A 14,450-nucleotide genomic window follows, 5' to 3' on the forward strand; every position below is an offset into this window, starting at 1 on the left:
CTTTCCTCCATGGGAGTAATGTCTCAAACAGTCTACGCTTTGATCGTTCCCTGGTAGACCAGTAGTAGTTTCCGATTCACATCTGGAGTCATTCTGTAATCTGTGGACTATCAGAGTGATGATGAAACACAGAAATTGCATCGGGATTGAATATAACAGTCACCATGTGCTCTTTCCTCCATGGGAGTATTGTCTCATACAGTCTACGCTTTGATCGTTCCCTGGAAGACCAGTAGTAGTTTCCGATGCACATCTGGAGGTATTCTGTAGTCTGTGGACCTTCAAAGTGTTGATAAACACAGAAATTGCAACGGGATGGAATACAACAGTAACCATGGGCACTTTCTTCCATGGGAGTAATGTCTGAAACTGTCAACGCTTTGATCGTTCCCTGGAAGACCACAAGTAGTTTCCGATGCACATCTGGAAGCATTCTGTAATCTGTAGACCTTCAAAGTGTTGATGAAACACAGAAATTGCATCGCGATTGAATACAACAGTCTCCTTGCGCACTTTCCTCCATGTGAGTAATGTCTCAATCAGTCTACGCTTTGATCATTCCCTGCAAGACCAGTAGTAGTTTCCGATGCACATCTGCATTCATTCAGTAATCAGTGGACTATCTGAGTGTTGATGAAACACAGAAATTGCATCTGGATTGAATACAACGCTCACCATGCCCACTTTCCTCCATGGGAGTAATGTCGCAAACAGTCTACGCTTTGATCGTTCCCTGGAAGACCAGTTGTAGTTCCCAATGCACATTGGGAGGCGTTCTGTAATCTGTGGACTATCAGAGTGTTGATGAAACAGAGAGATTGCATCGTGATTGAATACATCAGTCACCACGCGCACTTTCCCCCATCTGAGTAATGTCTCAAACAGTCTACGCTTTGATCGTTCCCTGGAAGACCAGTAGCAGTTTCCGATGCACATCTGGAGGCACTCTGCAATCTGTGGACAATCAGAGTCTTGATGAAACACAGAAATTGCATCGGGATTGAATATAACAGTCATCATGCACAATTTCCTCCAGGGGTGTAATGTCTCAAACAGTTTACGCTTTGATCGTTCCCTGGAAGACCAGTAGTAGTTTCCGATGCACATCTGGAGGCATTCTGTAATCTGTGGAATATCAGAGTGTTGATGAAACACAGAAATTGCATCGGGGTTGAATACAACAGTCACCATTCCCACTTCCCTCCATGGGAGTAATGTCTGAAACTGTCAACGCTTTGATCGTTCCCTGGAAGACCAGAAGTAGTTTCCAATGCACATCTGGAAGCATTCTGTAATCTGTGGACCTTCAAAGTGTTGATGAAACACAGAAATTGCATCGCGATTGAATACAACAGTCACCATGCGCACTTTCCTCCATGTGAGTAATGTCGCAAACAGTCTACGCTTTGATCGTTCTCTGGAAGTCATTATAATAGTTTCCGATGCACATCTGGAGGCATTCTGTAATCTGTGGACTATCAGAGTCTTGACGAAACACAGAAATTGCATCGGGATTGAATACAACAGTCACCATGCGCACATTCCTCCATCGGTGTAATGTCTCAAACAGTTTACGCTTTGATCGTTCCCTGGAAACCCGTAGTAGTAGCCGATGCACATCTGGAGCCATTCTGTAATCTGTGGACTGTCAGAGTCTTGATGAAACACAGAAATTGCATCGGGATTGAATACAACAGTCACCATGCGCACTTTCCTCCATGGGTGTAATGTCTCAAACAGTTTACGCCTTGATCGTTCCCTGGAAGACCAGTAGTAGCTTCCGATGCACATCTGGAAGCATTCTGTAATCAGTGGACTATCGGAGTGTTGACGAAACACAGAAATTGCATTGGGATTGAATACAACAGTCACCATGCCCACTTTCCTCCATGGGAGTAATGTCGCAAACAGTCTACGCTTTGATCGTTCCCTGGAAGACCAGTAGTAGTTTCCGATGCACATCTGGAGGCATTCTGTAATCTGTGGACTATCAGAGTGTTGGTGAAACACAGAAATTGCATCGGGGTTGAATACAACAGTCACCATGCCCACTTTCCTCCATGGGAGTAATGTCGCAAACAGTCTACGCTATGATCGTGCCCTGGAAGACCAGTAGTAGTTTCCGATGCACATCTGGAGGCATTCTGTAATCTGTTTACTATCAGTCTTGATGAAACACAGATATTGCATCGGGCTTGAATACAACAGTCACCATGCGCACTTTCCACCATGGGTGTAATGTCTCAAACAGTTTACGCTTTTATCGTTCCCTGGAAGTCCAGTAGTAATCTCCGATGCACATCTGGAGGCATTCTGTAATCTGTGGACTATCAGAGTTTTGATGAAACACAGAAATTGCATCGCGATTGAATACAACAGTCACGATGCCCACTTTCCTCCACGGGAGTAATGTTGCAAACAGTCTACGCTTTGATCGTTCCCTGGAAGACCAGTAGTAGTTTCCGATGCACATCTAGAAACATTCTGTAATCTGTGGACTATCTGAGTGTTGATGAAACACAGAAATTGCATCGGGACTGAATACAACAGTCACCAAGCGCACTTTCCTCCATGATAGTAATGTCTAAAACAGTCTACGCTTTGATCGTTCCCTGGTAGATCAGTAGTAGTTTCCGATTCACATCTGGAGTCATTCTGTAATCTGTGGACTATCAGAGTGTTGATGAAACACAGAAATTGCATCGGGATTGAATATAACAGTCACCATGTGCTCTTTCCTCCATGGGAGTATTGTCTCATACAGTCTACGCTTTGATCGTTCCCTGGAAGACCAGTAGTAGTTTCCGATGCACATCTGGAGGTATTCTGTAATCTGTGGACCTTCAAAGTTTTGATAAACACAGAAATTGCAACGGGATGGAATACAACAGTAACCATGCGCACTTTCCTCCATGGGAGTAATGTCTGAAACTGTCAACGCTTTGATCGTTCCCTGGAAGACCAGAAGAAGTTTCCGATGCACATCTGGAAGCATTCTGTAATCTGTGGACCTTCAAAGTGTTGATGAAACACAGAAATTTCATCGCGATTGAATACAACAGTCACCATGCGCACTTTCCTCCATGTGAGTAATGTCTCAATCAGCCTACGCTTTGATCGTTCCCTGCAAGACCAGTAGTAGTTTCCGATGCACATCTGCATTCATTCAGTAATCAGTGGACTATCTGAGTGTTGATGAAACACAGAAATTGCATCTGGATTGAATACAACTGTCACCATGCCCGCTTACCTCCATGGGAGTAATGTCTCAAACAGTCTACGCTTTGATCGTTCCCTGGAAGACCAGTTGTAGTTCCCAATGCACATCGGGAGGCGTTCTGTAATCTGTGGACTATCAGAGTGTTGATGGAACAGAGAAATTGCAACGTGATTGAATACAACAGTCACCATGCGCACTTTCCCCCATGTGAGTAATGTCTCAAACAGTCTACGCTTTGATCGTTCCCTGGAAGACCAGTAGTAGTTTCCGATGCACATCTGGAGGCATTCTGTAATCTATGGACTATCAGAGTGTTTCTGAAACACAGAAATTGCATCGGGGTTGAATACAACAGTCACCATGCCCACTTTCCTCCATGGGAGTAATGTCGCAAACAGTCTACGTTTTGATCGTTCCCTGGATGACCAGTAGTAGTTTCCGTTGCACATCTGGAGGCATTCTGTAATCTGTGGACTATCTGAGTGTTGATGAAACACAGAAATTGCATCGGGACTGAATACAACAGTCACCAAGCGCACTTTCCTCCATGGCAGTAATGTCTCAAACAGTCTACGCTTTGATCGTTCCCTGTCAGACCAGTAGTAGTTTCCTATTCCCATCTGGAGTCATTCTGTAATCTGTGGACTATCAGAGTGTTGATGAAACACGGAAATTGCATCGGGATTGAATACAACAGTCACCATGCGCACTTACCTCCATGGGAGTAATGTCTCAAACAGTCTAAGCTTTGTTCGTTCCCTGGAAGACCAGTTGTAGTTCCCAATGGACATCGGGAGGCGTTCTGTAATCTGTGGACTATCAGAGTGTTGATGAAACAGAGAGATTGCATCGTGATTGAATACATCAGTCACCATGCGCACTTTCCCCCATGTGAGTAATGTCTCAAACAGTCTACGCTTAGATCGTTCCCTGGAAGACCAGTAGTAGTTTCCGATGCACATCTGGAGGCATTCTGCAATCTGTGGACTATCAGAGTCTTGATGAAACACAGATATTGCATCGGGCTTGAATACAACAGTCACCATGCGCACTTTCCTCCATGGGTGTAATGTCTCAAACAGTGTACGCTTTGATCGTTCCCTGGAACACCAGTAGTAGTTTCCGATGCACATCTGGAGGCATTCTGTAATCTGTGGACTATCAGAGTGTTGATGAAACACAGAAATTGCATCGGGATTGAATACAACAGTCACCATGCCCACTTTCCTCAATGGGAGTAATGTCTCAAACTGTCAACGCTTTGATCGTTCCCTGGAAGACCAGAAGTAGTTTCCGATGCACATCTGGAGGCATTCTGTAATCTGTGGACCTTCAAAGCGTTGATAAACACAGAAATTGCTACGGAATGGAATACAACAGTAACCATGCGCACTTTCCTACATGGGAGTAATGTCTCAAACTGTCAACGCTTTCATCGTTCCCTGGAAGACCAGAAGTAGTTTCCGATGCACATCTGGAGGCATTCTGTAATCTGTGGACCTTCAAAGTGTTGATGAAACACAGAAATTGCATCGGGATTGAATACAACAGTCACCATGCGCACTTTCCTCCATGTGAGTAATGTCTCAATCAATCTACGCTTTGATCGTTCCCTGCAAGACCAGTAGTAGTTTCCGATGCACATCTGCATTCATTCAGTAATCAGTGGACTATCTGAGTGTTAATGAAACAGAGAAATTGCATCGTGATTGAATACAACAGTCACCATGCGCACTTTCCCCCATTGAGTAATGTCTCATACAGTCTACGCTTTGATCGTTCCGTGGAAGACCAGTAGAAGTTTCCGATGCACATCTGGAGGCATTCTGTAATCTGTGGACCTTCAAAGCGTTGATAAACACAGAAATTGCTACGGAATGGAATACAACAGTAACCATGCGCACTTTCCTCCATGGGAGTAATGTCTCAAACTGTCAACGCTTTGATCGTTCCCTGGAAGACCAGAAGTAGTTTCCGATGCACATCTGGAGGCATTCTGTAATCTGTGGACCTTCAAAGTGTTGATGAAACACAGCAATTGCATCGGGATTGAATACAACAGTCACCATGCGCACTTTCCTCCATGTGAGTAATGTCTTAATCAGTCTACGCTTTGATCGTCCCTGCAAGACCAGTAGTAGTTTCCGATGCACATCTGCATTCATTCTGTAATCTGTGGACTATCAGAGTGTTGATGAAACACAGAAATTGCATCGGGATTGAATACAAAATCACCATGCCCACTTTCCTCCATGGGAGTAATGTCTCAAACAGTCTACGCTTTGATCGTTAACTGGAAGACCAGTTGTAGTTCCCAATGCACATCGGGAGGCATTCTGTAATCTGTGGACTATCAGAGTGTTGATGAAACAGAGAAATTGCATCGTGATTGAATACAACAGTCACCATGCGCACTTTCCCCCATGTGAGTAATGTCTCAAACAGTCTACGCTTTGATCGTTCCCTGGAAGACCAGTAGTAGTTTCCGATGCACATCTGGAGGCATTCTGCAATCTGTGGACTATCAGAGTCTTGATGAAACACAGAAATTGCATCGGGATTGAATATAACAGTCACCATGCGCAATTTCCTCCATGGGTGTAATGTCTCAAACAGTTTACGCTTTGATCGTTCCCTGGAAGACCAGTAGTAGTTTCCGATGCACATCTGGAGTCATTCTGTAATCTGTGGACTATCTGAGTGTTGATGAATCTCAGAAATTGCATCGGGATTGAATACAACAGTCACCATGCCCACTTTCCTCCATGGGAGTAATGACGCAAACAGTCTACGCTTTGATCGTTCCCTGGAAGACCTGTAGTAGTTTCCGATGCACATCTGGAGTCATGCTGTAATCTGTGGACCTTCAAAGTGTTGATGAAACACAGAAATTGCATCGGGATTGAATACAACAGTCACCTTGCGCACTTTCCTCCATGGGAGTATTGTCTCATACAGTATACGCTTTGATCGTTCCCTGGAAGACCAGTAGTAGTTTCCAATGCACATATGGAGGCATTCTGTAATCTGTGGTCCTTCAATGTGTTTATGAAATACAGATATTGCATCGGGATGGAATACAACAGTCACCATGCGCACTTTCCTCCATGGGAGTAATGTCTCCAACTGTCTACGCTTTGATCGTTAAATGGAAGAACAGTAGTAGTTTCCGATTCACATCTGGAGGCATTCTGCAATCTGTGGACTAACAGAGTGTTGATGAAACACAGAAATTGCATCGGGATTGAATACATCAGACATCATGAGCACTTTCCTTCATGGCAGTAATGTCCCAAACAGTCTAATCTTTGATCGTTCCCTGGATGACCAGTTGTAGTTTCCGATGCACATCTGGAGGCATTCTGTAATCTGTGGAATATCAGAGTGTTGATGAAACACAGAAATTGCATCGGGATTGAATACAACAGTCACCATGCCCACTTTCCTCCATGGGAGTAATGACGCAAACAGTCTACGCTTTGATCGTTCCCTGGAAGACCTGTAGTAGTTTCCGATGCACATCTGGAGTCATGCTGTAATCTGTGGACCTTCAAAGTGTTGATGAAACACAGAAATTGCATCGGGATTGAATACAACAGTCACCTTGCGCACTTTCCTCCATGGGAGTATTGTCTCATACAGTATACGCTTTGATCGTTCCCTGGAAGACCAGTAGTAGTTTCCAATGCACATATGGAGGCATTCTGTAATCTGTGGTCCTTCAATGTGTTTATGAAACACAGATATTGCATCGGGATGGAATACAACAGTCACCATGCGCACTTTCCTCCATGGGAGTAATGTCTCCAACTGTCTACGCTTTGATCGTTAAATGGAAGAACAGTAGTAGTTTCCGATTCACATCTGGAGGCATTCTGCAATCTGTGGACTAACAGAGTGTTGATGAAACACAGAAATTGCATCGGGATTGAATACAACAGACATCATGAGCACTTTCCTTCATGGCAGTAATGTCCCAAACAGTCTAATCTTTGATCGTTCCCTGGAAGACCAGTTGTAGTTTCCGATGCACATCTGGAGGCATTCTGTAATCTGTGGAATATCAGAGTGTTGATGAAACACAGAAATTGCATCGGGGTTGTATACAACAGTCACCATGCCCACATTCCTCCATGGGAGTAATGTCGCATACAGTCTACGCTTTGATCGTTCCCTGGAAGTCCAGTGGTAGTTTCCGATGCAAATCTGGAGGCATACTGTAATCTCTGGACTTTCTGAGTGTTGAAGAAACACTGAAATTGCATCGGGATTGAATACAACAGTCACCATGTGCACTTCCCTCCATGTTAGTAAAGTCTCAAACAGTCTACGGTTTGATGGTTCCCTGGAAGACCAGTAGTAGTTTCCGATTCACATCTGGAGGCATTCTGTAATCTGTGTAATATCAGAGTGTTGATGAAACACAGAAATTGCATCGGGATTGAATACAACAATCACCAAGCGCACTTTCCTCCATGGGAGTAATGTCTCAAACAGTCTACGCTTTGATCGTTCTCTGGAAGTCATTATAATAGTTTCCGTTGCACATCTGGAGGTATTCTGTAATCTGTGGACTATCAGAGTCTTGACGAAACACAGAAATTGCATCGGGATTGAATACAACAGTCACCATGCGCACTTTCCTCCATGGGTGTAATGTCGCAAACAGTTTACGTCTTGATCGTTCCCTGGAAGACCAGTAGTAGTTTCCGATGCACATCTGGAGGCATTCTGTAATCTGTGGACCTTTAAAGTGTTGATGAAATACAGAAATTGCATCGGGATGGAATACAACAGTCACCATGCGCACTTTCCTTCGGGGGAGTAATGTCTCAAAGTGTCTAGGCTTTGATCGTTCCCTGGAAAACCAGTAGTAGTGTCCGATGCACATCTGGAGGCATTCTGTAATCTGTGGACCATCAAAGTGTTGATGAAACACAGAAATTGCATCGGGATTGTATACAACAGTCACCATGCGCACTTTCCTCGATGTGAGTAATGTCTCAAACAGTCTACGCTTTGATCGTTCCCTGGAAGACCAGTAGTAGTTTCCGATGCACATCTGGAGGCATTCTGTAATCTGTGGACTATCAGAGTGTTGATGAAACACAGAAATTGCATCGGGATTGAATACAACAGTCACCATGCCCACTTTCCTCCATGGGAGTAATGTCTCAAACAGTCTACGCTTTGATCGTTCCCTGGAAGACGAGTTGTAGTTCCCAATGCACATTGGGTGGCGTTCTGTAATCTGTGGACTATCAGAGTGTTGATGAAACAGAGAGATTGCATCGTGATTGAATACATCAGACAACATGCGCACTTTCCTCCATGTGAGTAATGTCTCAAACAGTCTACGCTTTGATCGCTCCCTGGAAGACCAGTAGTAGTTTCCGATGCACATCTGGGGGCATTGTGCAATCTGTGGACTATTAGAGTCTTGATGAAACACAGACATTGCATCGGGGTTGAATATAACAGTCACCATGCGCAATTTCCTCCATGGGTGTAATGTCTCAAACAGTCTACGCTATGATTCTTCGCTGGAAGCCCAGTAGTATTTTCCGATGCACATTTGGAGGAATTCTGTAATCTGTGGACTATCTGAGTGTTGATAAAACTCAGAAATTGCATCGGGATTGAATAGAACAGTCACCATGCCCACTTTCCTCCATGGGAGTATTGTCGCAAACTGTCTACCCTTTGATCGTTCCCTGGAAGACCAGTAGTAGTTTCCGATGCACATCTGGAGACATGCTGTAATCTGTGGATCTTCAAAGTGTTGATGAAACACAGAAATTGCATCGGGATGGAATACAACAGTCACCATGCGCACTTTCCTCCATGTGAGTAATGTCTCAAACAGTCTATGCTTTGATCGTTCCTTGGAAGACCAGTAGTAGTTTGTGATGCTCATCTGGAGGCATTCTGTAATCTGTGGACTATCTGAGTGTTGATGAAACACAGAAATTGCATCGGGACTGAATACAACAGTCACCCAGCGCACTTTCCTCCATGGGAGTAATGTCTCAAACAGTCTACGCTTTGATCGTTCCCTGGTAGACCAGTAGTAGTTTCCGATTCACATCTGGAGTCATTCTGTAATCTGTGGACTATCAGATTGTTTATGAAACACAGAAATTGCATCGGGATTGAATACAACATTCACCATGCGCTCTTTCCTCCATGGGAGTATTGTCTCATACAGTCTACGCTTTGATCGTTCCCTGGAAGACCAGTAGTAGTTTCCAATGCACATCTGGAGGCATTATGTAATCTGTGGACCTTTAAAGTGTTGATAAACACAGAAATTGCATCGGGATGGAATATAACAGTCACCATGCGCACTTTCCTCCATGGGAGTAATGTCTCAAACTGTCAACGCTTCGATCGTTCCCTGGAAGACCAGTTGTAGTTTCCGATGCACATCTGGAGGCATTCTGTAATCTGTGGACCTTCAAAGTGTTGATGAAACACAGAAACTGCATCGGGATTGAATACAACAGTCACCATGCGCACTTTCCTCCATGTGAGTAATTTCTCAAACAGTCTACGCTTTGATCGTTCCCTGCAAGACCAGTACTAGTTTCCGATGCACATGTGCATTCATTCTGTAATCTGTGGACTATCCGAGTGTTGATGAAACACAGAAATTGCATCGGGATTGAATACAACAGTCACCATGCCCACTTTCCTCCATGGGAGTAATGTCTCAAACAGTGTACGCTTTGATCGTTCCCTGGAAGACCAGTTGTAGTTCCCAATGCACATCGGGAGTCGTTCTGTAATGTGTGGACTATCAGAGTGTTGATGAAACAGAGAAATTGCATCGGGATTGGATACAACAGTCACCTTGCGCACTTTCCTCCATGGGAGTATTGTCTCAAACAGTATACGCTTTGATCGTTCCCTGGAAGACCAGTAGTAGTTTCCTATGGACATATGGAGGCATTCTGTAATCTGTGGTCCTTCAATGTGTTTATGAAACACAGATATTGCATCGGGATGGAATACAACAGTCACCATGCGCACTTTCATCCATGGGAGTAATGTCTCCAACTGTCTACGCTTTGATCGTTAACTGGAAGAACAGTAGTAGTTTCCGATTCACATCTGGAGGCATTCTGCAATCTGTGGACTAACAGAGTGTTGATGAAAGAAAAAAATTTGCATCGGGATTGAATACAACAGACATCATGAGCACTATCCTTCATGGCAGTAATGTCCCAAACAGTCTACGCTTTGATCGTTCCCTGGAAGACCAGTTGTAGTTTCCGATGCACATCTGGAGGCATTCTGCAATCTGTGGACTATCAGAGTCTTGATGAAACACAGAAATTGCATCGGGATTGAATATAACAGTCACCATGCGCAATTTCCCCCATGGGTGTAATGTCTCAAACAGTTTACGCTTTGATCGTTCCCTGGAAGACCAGTAGTAGTTTCCGATGCACATCTGGAGTCATTCTGTAATCTGTGGACTATCTGAGTGTTGATGAAACTCAGAAATTGCATCGCTGTGGAATACAACAGTCACCATGCCCACTTTCCTCCATGGGTGTAATGTCTCAAACAGTTTACGATTTTATCGTTCCCTGGAAGATCACTAGTAGTTTCCGATGCACATCTGGAGGCATTCTGTAATCTGTGGACTATCAGAGTGTTGATGAAACACAGAAATTGCATCGGGATTGAATACAAAAGTCACCATGCCCACTGTCCTCCATGGGAGTAATGTCGCAAACAGTCTACGCTTTGATCGTTCCCTGGAAGACCTGTAGGAGTTTCCGATTCACATCTGGAGTCATGCTGTAATCTGTGGACCTTCAAAGTGTTGATGAAACACAGAAATTGCATCGGGATGGAATACAACAGTCACCATGCGTACTTTCCTCCATGGGAGTAATGTCTCCAACTGTCTACGCTTTGATCGTTCCCTGGAAGACCAGTAGTAGTTTCCGATTCACATCTGGAGGCATTCTGTAATCTGTGGACTATCAGAGTGTTGATGAAACACAGAAATTGCATCGGGATTGAATACAACAGTCACCTTGCGCACTTTCCTCCATGGGAGTATTGTCTCAAACTGTATACGCTTTGATCGTTCCCTGGAAGACCAGTAGTAGTTTCCGATTCACATCTGGAGGCATTTTGTAATCTGTGTAATATCAGAGTGTTGATGAAACACAGAAATTGCATCGGGATTGAATACAACAATCACCAAGCGCACTTTCCTCCATGGGAGTAATGTCTCAAACAGACTACGCTTTGATCTTTCTCTGGAAGTCATTATAATAGTTTCCGTTGCACATCTGGAGGCATTCTGTAATCTGTGGACTATCAGAGTCTTGACGAAACACAGAAATTGCATCGGGATTGAATACAACAGTCACCATACGCACATTCCTCCATGGGTGTAATGTCTCAAACAGTTTACGCTTTGATCGTTCCCTGGAAACCCGTAGTAGTAGCCGATGCACATCTGGAGCCATTCTGTAATCTGTGGACTGTCAGAGTCTTGATGAAACACAGAAATTGCATCGGAATTGAATACAACAGTCACCATGCGCACTTTCCTCCATGGGTGTAATGTCTCAAACAGTTTACGTCTTGATCGTTCCCTGGAAGACCAGTAGTAGTTTCCGATGCACATCTGGAGGCATTCTGTAATCTGTGGACCTTCAAAGTGTTGTTGAAATACAGAGATTGCATCGGGATGGAATACAACAGTCACCATGCGCACTTTCCTTCGGGGGAGTAATGTCTCAAAGTGTCTAGGCTTTGATCGTTCCCTGGAAAACCAGTAGTAGTGTCCGATGCACATCTGGAGGCATTCTGTAATCTGTGGACCATCAAAGTGTTGATGAAACACAGAAATTGCATCGGGATTGTATACAACAGTCACCATGCGCACTTTCCTCGATGTGAGTATTGTCTCAAACAGTCTACGCTTTGATCGTTCCCTGGAAGACCAGTAGTAGTTTCCGATGCACATCTGGAGGCATTCTGTAATCTGTGGACTAACAGAGTGTTGATGAAACACAGAAATTGCAACGGGATTGAATACAACAGACATCATGAGCACTTTCCTTCATGGCAGTAATGTCCCAAACAGTCTAATTTTTGATCGTTCCCTGGAAGACCAGTTGTAGTTTCCGATGCACATCTGGAGGCATTCTGTAATCTGTGGAATATCAGAGTGTTGATGAAACACAGAAATTGCATCGGGGTTGAATACAACAGTCACCATGCCCACATTCCTCCATGGGAGTAATGTCGCATACAGTCTACGCTTTGATCGTTCCCTGGAAGTCCCGTGGTAGTTTCCGATGCAAATCTGGAGGCATTCTGTAATCTGTGGACTTTCTGAGTGTTGATGAAACACTGAAATTGCATCGGGATTGAATACAACAGTCACCATGTGCACTTCCCTCCATGTTAGTAAAGTCTCAAACAGTCTACGGTTTGATGGTTCCCTGGAAGACCAGTAGTAGTTTCCGATTCACATCTGGAGGCATTTTGTAATCTGTGTAATATCAGAGTGTTGATGAAACACAGAAATTGCATCGGGATTGAATACAACAATCACCAAGCGCACTTTCCTCCATGGGAGTAATGTCTCAAACAGTCTACGCTTTGATCGTTCTCTGGAAGTCATTATAATAGTTTCCGTTGCACATCTGGAGGCATTCTGTAATCTGTGGACTATCAGAGTCTTGACGAAACACAGAAATTGCATCGGGATTGAATACAACAGTCACCATGCGCACATTCCTCCATGGGTGTAATGTCTCAAACAGTTTACGCTTTGATCGTTCCCTGGAAACCCGTAGTAGTAGCCGATGCACATCTGGAGCCATTCTGTAATCTGTGGACTGTCAGAGTCTTGATGAAACACAGAAATTGCATCGGGATTGAATACAACAGTCACCATGCGCACTTTCCTCCATGGGTGTAATGTCTCAAACAGTTTACGTCTTGATCGTTCCCTGGAAGACCAGTAGTAGTTTCCGATGCACATCTGGAGGCATTCTGTAACCTGTGGACCTTCAAAGTGTTGATGAAATACAGAAATTGCATCGGGATGGAATACAACAGTCACCATGCGCACTTTCCTTCGGGGGAGTTATGTCTCAAAGTGTCTAGGCTTTGATCGTTCCCTGGAAAACCAGTAGTAGTGTCCGATGCACATCTGGAGGCATTCTGTAATCTGTGGACCATCAAAGTGTTGATGAAACACAGAAATTGCATCGGGATTGAATACAACAGTCATCATGAGCACTTTCCTTCATGGCAGTAATGTCCCAAACAGTCTAATTTTTAATCGTTCGCTGGAAGACCAGTTGTAGTTTCCGATGCACATCTGGAGGCATTCTGTAATCTGTGGACTATCAGAGTCTTGACGAAACACAGAAATTGCATCGGGATTGAATACAACAGTCACCATGCGCACATTCCTCCATGGGTGTAATGTCTCAAACAGTTTACGCTTTGTTCGTTCCCTGGAAACCCGTAGTAGTAGCCGATGCACATCTGGAGCCATTCTGTAATCTGTGGACTTTCAGAGTCTTGATGAAACACAGAAATTGCATCGGGATTGAATACAACAGTCACCATGCGCACTTTCCTCCATGGGTGTAATGTCTCAAACAGTTTACGTCTTGATCGTTCCCTGGAAGACCAGTAGTAGTTTCCGATGCACATCTGGAGGCATTCTGTAATCTGTGGACCTTCAAAGTGTTGATGAAATACAGAAATTGCATCGGGATGGAATACAACAGTCACCATGCGCACTTTCCTTCGGGGGAGTAATGTCTCAAAGTGTCTAGGCTTTGATCGTTCCCTGGAAAACCAGTACTAGTGTCCGATGCACATCTGGAGGCATTCTGTAATCTGTGGACCATCAAATTGTTGATGAAACACAGAAATTGCATCGGGATTGTATACAACAGTCACCATGCGCACTTTCCTCGATGTGAGTATTGTCTCAAACAGTCTACGCTTTGATCGTTCCCTGGAAGACCAGTAGTAGTTTCCGATGCACATCTGGAGGCATTCTGTAATCTGTGGACTATCAGAGTGTTGATGAAACACAGAAATTGCATCGGGATTGAATACAACAGTCACCATGCCCACTTTCCTCCATGGGAGTAATGTCTCAAACAGTCTACGCTTTGATCGTTCCCTGGAAGACGAGTTGTAGTTCCCAATGCACATTGGGAGGCGTTCT

The sequence above is a fragment of the Schistocerca gregaria genome, chromosome 9 (genome assembly GCF_023897955.1).
Source record: "Schistocerca gregaria isolate iqSchGreg1 chromosome 9, iqSchGreg1.2, whole genome shotgun sequence".
Taxonomy (NCBI): domain Eukaryota; kingdom Metazoa; phylum Arthropoda; class Insecta; order Orthoptera; family Acrididae; genus Schistocerca; species Schistocerca gregaria.